This window comes from Vicia villosa, unplaced genomic scaffold (genome assembly GCF_029867415.1).
Source record: "Vicia villosa cultivar HV-30 ecotype Madison, WI unplaced genomic scaffold, Vvil1.0 ctg.000334F_1_1_1, whole genome shotgun sequence".
Classification (NCBI taxonomy): domain Eukaryota; kingdom Viridiplantae; phylum Streptophyta; class Magnoliopsida; order Fabales; family Fabaceae; genus Vicia; species Vicia villosa.
The window spans coordinates 172,946-180,613 of record NW_026705148.1 but is presented as its reverse complement, the minus strand read 5'-3'; positions in this window follow the sequence as shown (position 1 = coordinate 180,613).

The window sequence follows — 7,668 nt, the reverse complement described above, 5'->3', positions numbered from 1 at the left end:
TTTCTTTGTCTTCTCCTTTTATCTTAACATGGTATCAGGTATTTTCCAATCCTTTCTTTTTCAGTTACACATCAATAGTTGATTTTTTTTTTTTGTTGATTTCTCCTCTAATGCCTCAAATTCTTACTTATTAATTTAAATGGGACTTCCTCTCTTATATTGGTTACCCCTATACTTTGATAACAATAACTATTAATTTTGGGATCGTGCTATAAAAATATTTTTGATTTCAAAGAATAAATTCAATTTTTATATGACACTTTCCTTTAACCCTCCCTAACCAATGACCTATTTCACCTAAGAAGTCGTTGCAATAACATTGACCTCTCATAATTTCAACGATCCATCTCGGATAACATTGCTAAATTAATTTATAGATTGGTAATGCAAGAAAAATCTAGAAGAATTTAGAAAACCATTTCTCCAATGGGAGATGTCTTTCAAATCTCTGACATTTAAGATGATCTAACTCGATTTTAATAAGGTACACTTGATGTATCAAATTATTTCACGTAATTTATTTCAATATGGGGAAAAATTGATAATTTTGGTCCTACACGCAATAATACTTGCGCAATTCTTTACATCTGCGACACCACCATAGACCTTTATAAATATAGAGATCAGAAAAAGTTTATGAAGTTCTTAAAGATGTTAAATGGACAAAGAAGAAACTTTCTTTGAAACGACTCGGGGCTTCAATCAAGGAAGAAATTTGTTTGTTATAATAGAACTTTAAATATTAATTTGTCAAACACAAAACAATATACTTCATCTCAAATGTCAAATGTTTTACCTGTATGTCCTAATTTTTGTACTCTTTTAAATCATATATATATATATATATATATATATATATATATATATATATATATATATATATATATATATATATATATATATATATATATATATATATAAAAAAGTGTAATTTTAGACTATGTTTGGATAGAGAAAAATAAACGGAGTGGAGCGAAATGGAGCGGAACATAGCGAAGCGGAATGGAATAAAGCTGGCATTTCATTGTTTGGGTATTTTTGTTAGAATTATACTCTCAAACCTTTGGGTAATTCCTTATCGTTAAAGATGACAATGAAGAAAAATAAGAACAAAAGTAGGATTAGGGTTTGCGAAAATTAAAAGAGAAGAAGAAAGTATTTTCTGCAGAGTTTTTCTCTGCCCATATTCACTTGCAACTGCAACTTCTGTGAATATAGGTTAATGACTTGATTACAAAATAATGAGGGTTACTCCCTATTTATAGATTTAGGTTAGCTTTCTCCCTAAGTCAAATCCCAAAACTATAAAAGCCCAAAATACCTATTTTGGAACTAAATCAAATCTAATCTATTTTAAATCTAAATCAAATCTATCTAGATCTAAAACAAATTTATGTGTAACAAACTGTTACACACTTCGACACACCTTGTGTTCGAGCAACAACCTGCTTCGACACAAAAAATTTACAAATTAACACACCACCTGATTCATTGTGTCTAAGCTATCTACATTCATCATAGCTCTTAGTCTTCTGAATATTTCGACCAACACTCCCTTCGTCATGATATCTGCAATCTGATTCTCATTTCTGCAGTGTTCCAAATTCATCTTCCCTTTAGCTACCTGCTCTCGAAGATAGTGGAATCTCATTTCGATGTGCTTGCTTCGACCATGTGCTATCGGGTTCTTCGCCAGATTGATAACTGACATGCTGTCGATCTTCATGGTAATTGCTCCATGATTTTTCCCTGTCATCTCTTCGACCAAGTTCACCATCCATGTTGCTTAACATGCCCAAAGAGAAGGAACTATATACTCTGCTTCGCACGATGATAGTGCCACTACTGGTTCCTTCCTCGAACTCCAAGCAACTGGTGCACCACCTAGCATAAACACATAACCAACTGTGGATTTTCGATCCTCAATATCACTACACCAACTTGAGTCGGTATAACCCACTAATTTGCATTCTTTTCCCTTATCAGCTGTAGGAAACAAAATGCCATAGTCGATAGTTCCTTTCAGATACCTCAGTATCCTCTTCGCCGCTGCTAGGTGCGATACCTTTGGCTTCGGCATGAATCTACTTATCATACCTACACTGTATGCTAAGTCATATCTTGTGTGATAAAGGTATCTCAATGACTCAATAAGTCTTCTGTATTGGGTTAGGTCGACATCCTCTTCATCTGGGTTCTTCGACAATTGCAATCTTGTTTCAGCAGGTGTCGAAGTCGAATTGCATTCTTCCATCTTAAATCTCTTGAGAATTTCACTTGCATATCTTCTTTGATGCATCATCAAGCCTCTATTACTCTTGTAGAATTCGATGCCAAGGAAGTATGAAATTTCTCCCAAATCCGACATTTCGAATTCCTTGCTGAGATCACCTTTAAAGCCTTCGATCTCTTTCTTGCAGCTACCTGTTATCAACAAGTCATCAACATAGAGACATAGTATAAGCAATTCACTCTTGCTTCTTCTTACATATACCCCATGTTCAGTTGTGCACTTCACAAATTCTTTCTCCCTTAGAAAATTGTCGATCTTCTTATTCCAAGCTCTTGGAGCTTGCTTCAGTCCATACAGGGCTTTATGCAGCCTGTACATTTTCTCTCTTCGCCATGTTTCACAAACCCAACTGGTTGTGCAACATAGACTTCTTCGTCTAAGGGTCCTTTTAGGAATGCACATTTAACGTCCATCTGACACATGTGCCAATTGTTCATGTTCGCCAGACCAACAACCAACCTAATCTTTTCGATCCTGGCAACGGGTGCAAAAACCTCATCGAAGTCAATTCCTTCCTTCTGAAGAAATGCTTTTTCCACAAGCCATGCCTTGTGTCGAGTCACATCACCTTTGGGATTACACTTCACCTTGTATACCCACTTCACATCAATTGCCTTCTTGCCTTGAGGCAATTCGACAAGTGACCAAGTATTGTTGTCTTCGATGGACTTCAATTCTTCATTCATAGCTTTTACCCACTTCAAATCCTTCAATGCCTCAGTTGCATTGACAGGTTCGACATCTGCGTAGAAAGCGTAATGTACCAACTCACCTTCATCATTGACTACATCATCTGATGTAATCACACATTATTGCAACCTTGCAGGCATGTGTCTTGTTCTCTGAGGTCTGCCTGGTCCTGCATCACCTTTGACCTCTTCTTGTCGAACTTCTTCTCTTTCGACTTCAGTAGCTGGTTCGTCATAAAAAATTCTCACTGAATCCTTCTTGACATTTTCAGTCCAATACCATTCTTTAAGCTCATCTATGATCACGTCCCCGCTGATCACTACCTGCTTGTTCACTGGGTCGAACAACTTGTATCCTCCAGTCGAATGATATTCTATAAGAATCATTTGACTCGACTTGTCATCAAGTTTTCTTCTTAACTGATCTGGCACATGTCTATGTGCTATAGATCCAAATACCTTCAGATGAATCAAGCTAGGCTTCACACCAGACCAACATTCTTTTGGAGTAATTCCTTCTAGCTTCTTCGTCGGACATCTGTTCAGAATGTATGTTGCAGTCGACACTGCTTCTCCCCAAAATTCTTTAGGTATATGCTTTCCTTTTAACATACTTCTCACCATATTCATGATGGTTCGATTCTTCCTTTCTGCAGTTCCATTCTGTTGTGGAGTGTAGGGTGGCACCACCTCATGTATAATCCCTTCTTTCTCACATAACATGTCGAAGTCTTTCGACACATATTCTCCACTACCATCAATTCTCAAAACCTTGAGCTTTCGACCACTTTGTCTTTCGACCATAGATTTGAACTTGGCAAATACCTAGATCACTTCACTTTTCTTCTTGATCAGGTAAGTCCATAGTTTTCGACTAAAATCATCTATGAATGTAGCAAAGTATTTGTTACCTCCATTCGAATCCACCTGGATTGGTCCACATACATCAGACTATATGACATCAAGGATTGCCTTCGACTTGTTTCCTGCATCCTTGCTGAAGCTGCTCTTGTGTTGCTTTGCCTGTACACATTCCTCACACACCTCTCTTGGAATGTCGATTTCTGGTATGAAACCATATTTCTTCTTTTCAACTCTCTGATGTCATTGAAGTTGAGATGGCCTAGTCGGTAGTGCCATATCCATTCATCTCTGCTGGCTGCAGTTGCAAGGCACTCGTGCTCCATCATATTGAGTTCGATCTTGAAGGTTCTATTCTGTGACATAGGAGCCTTCAAGATTAACTTCCCACTTGCGTCGACAACTCTCATCATCTTGTCTTCGATCAAAACCTTGTAGTTCTTTTCGACCAACTGCCCAATGCTGAGTAAGTTGCTCTTCATGCCTGGTATGTACAACACATTGGAAATTATTGACCTCTTTCCATATTTCCTCGTAATCATTACATCACCAATACCTTTAGCTGCTAGAGTATTGTCATTTGCAAATTTCACCATGTTCTTCATTGTGGGTTTTATGTTGACAAACCAATCTTTCCATCCAGACATGTGTGATGAGCATCCTGAATCCAAGTACCATTGGTCCTTGAATTTATCTTCATCTTTTGTTGTGACCATCAGCAACATCTCTTCTTCTTCTTGTTTTGCAAGCTTTGCATCATTTTCTTGACTTTTATTCTTTTCTGGACAAGCTGTCGAATAATGACCATACTTCTGACAGTTGAAACATTGAATGCGACTCTTGTCAGGCTTTCGACCACCACCTCTTCCTCTACCTGCAGCACCACCTCTTTGGTTTCCTTGGTAAGAGGGCTTCCTCTGATTCGACCAAGTTCCTTCTTGCTGATTTCGAATAGTCGAATTGTTGTAGCCACCTCTACCTTTATTTCCAGTCCAGCTTCCTTTGCCTTTCTTTTCGTTTGCTGACTGAGCCTGTAGAGCCACATCGCTCTTCGACTTTGCTGTAACTCTTTTAGCCATTCTTTGTTCATGAGATTCAAGCGTCCCTTGAAGCTCTTCTTTTGTCAAATTTGACAAGTCCTTCGACTCTTCTATGGCTACCACGATGTGGTCGAACTTAGGGGCCAAAGACCTCAAAATCTTTGAGACAACAACTCTTGTTGTGAATACTTCTCCACATATCTTGATTTGATTCACTAGTTTCGTAACCCTAGTGAAGAAATCTGTTATGCTTTCGCTATCTTGCATCTGAAGTAATTCATATGTTCTCTTGTGAGTTTGTAACCTCACCTCTTTCACCTTTTCTGCACCTCCAAAATATTTTTCAAGAATCTCCCAAGCTTCTTTTGAAGATTCTATATCACTAACCTTTTCAAAATTATCTGGACTCAGAAATTGATGGATTATAAAGAGAGCTTTATAATCTTTCTTCTTCTTCAATTCTTTATGTGCAATCTTTCTTCTTCTTCAATTCTTTATGTGCAATCTTTCTTCTTCTTCAATTCTTTATGTGCAACATTGATGGAGTCTTTGAAAAAAACCATACATGTGAGCTTCTTCAACTTCCTAAGGGGTATAAGGTCATCGGTTGTAAGTTGGTATTCAAAAGAAAACAAACAATAATAGAAAAAAGTTAAAATATTAAGGCTCGTCTTGTAGAAAAGGATCACTCAAAGTGCTTTGATTCATACATGTTCTAGATTGGCTACAGAAGGTGTCAGTATGACTGTTGTGTTTATGTTAGGAGCCTTGATGATGACTATTTTATTGTCCTGTTACTATAAGTTGATGATATGTTGATTGCTGGTAATCATTTACCTGATGTAAATGAATTGAAAATTATGCTAGGAAAAACGTTTAACAATAATTAGGTGCTGCTAAGAAGATCCTATGTAAGGAAATTCACAAGGATAAGAGGGCTTGTAAATCATGGCTATCTCTAAAATTCAATGTTGAAAAGGTGTTATACAAGTTTGACTTGAGTAATTCGAAAGATGTGGATACTCCATTGACAAATAACTTTAAGTTATCATTGAATTAATATCCAAAAACAGATGCAGAAGTTGAGTATATGTCAAAGGTTCCTTATGCTAGTGTCATTGTTTGTTTATTGCATGCTATATGTACAAACCGGGCATGCGTCATAAGGAAGTAGTGAAGTGGATTTTAAAGTACTTAAAGGGTACAACGGATCATGGTATCATGGGAATCAGATGTGGGAGCTTGTTCAACTTCCTAAGAGGAAAATAAGCCACCAGTTGGTTGTAAGTGGGTGTTCAAAAGAAAACCAACAGTAACAGAAAAAGAAGGAGAAAAGTTCAAGGTTTGTCTATAGGAAAGAGGTACTCAAAGCACTCTGATTCATATATGCTTCATATTGGCTACAAAATATGTGAGTATGGCTATTGTGTTTATGTTAGGAGCATTGATGATGACTATTTTATTTTCTTGTTATTGTATGTTGATGATACGTTTATTGCTGCTAATCATTTACATGGTGTAAATGAGTTCAAAATCATGTTGAGAAAGCAATTTGACATGAAATGCTTAGTGTTGCTAAGAATATTCTTGGTATGGAAATTCACAGGGGATAGGAGTGTTACAAAATTATGGCTCTATCAGAATTTCTATATTGAAAATGTGCTAGAAAAGTTTGACATGAGTAATTTGAAGGAAGTGAGTACTCCATTAACGAATCACTTTAAGCTCTAATTGGATCAATGTCCAAAGACAAATGCAGAAGTTAAGTATATGTCAAAGGTTCCTTATGATAGTGTTGTTGGTTGTTTAATGTATGTTATGGTTTACACTAAACCTGATTTGGAAAAAGTTTTAAGTCAATTTTTTAAGTTTATGTCCAAACCGAGCAAGCATCATTGGGAAGCTTTCAAGCGAATTTGCAAGTACTTGAAGGGTACAACAGATCATGACATCATACTTAACACTGGACATGGTGATCCTTTGGTTGTAGGGTATGTTGGTTCAGACTATACTGGTGATATAGAAGATATGATATCTACAACACGGTATGTCTTTACTTTAGCAGGATGACCTATTTATTATAAATCATTGATTCAATCCTTAGTAACCGTGTTGATAATTGAAGCAAAGTACACAACGACATGTGAAGTTGCCAAAAAAGCCCTATGACTTACAATATTGGTGAAAGAATTAGGTGTTTAGCAAGGTGGAGTTCGGTTGCATTATAAAAGTCAGAATGCCATTTATTTGGCAAATAATTAGGCGTATAATTCCAGGACCAAAAAACATATTGATGCGAGGTTTTACAAGATCAAATAGTTACTTGCATCTAGACATATATTACTTAAAAATATTCATAGTTCAAGAATGAAGATGATATGTTGACCAAGCCAGTCATCAATGACAAGTTCATGCATTGTTTGGACTTCTTACATGTCTCTCAGTGTTAAGCCGGAGATGTACCTTTCCAGTTTCCAGAATGTGGTCGTCTTGTAGGAAATCTTCATAGAGTTTGATATTCGCCAAGATGAAGATATGACTCATATTGTGGAGATTATTATGGATATTGTTTAGTATGATTCATATTGTAGAAATTATTATGAGAATTGTTGAGTATGACTCATTGGTATTGTTGAGTATGACTCATATTGGGAAGATTATTATGAGCACGTAAATAGGGTGCAGAGACTTCAAGAGTGTTATTGTAAACCGAGGTCTAGTATTACATTGCTTGTTATACTAGAACCATAATTCATCTGACATAAATAAAGAGAATTATAGTTTC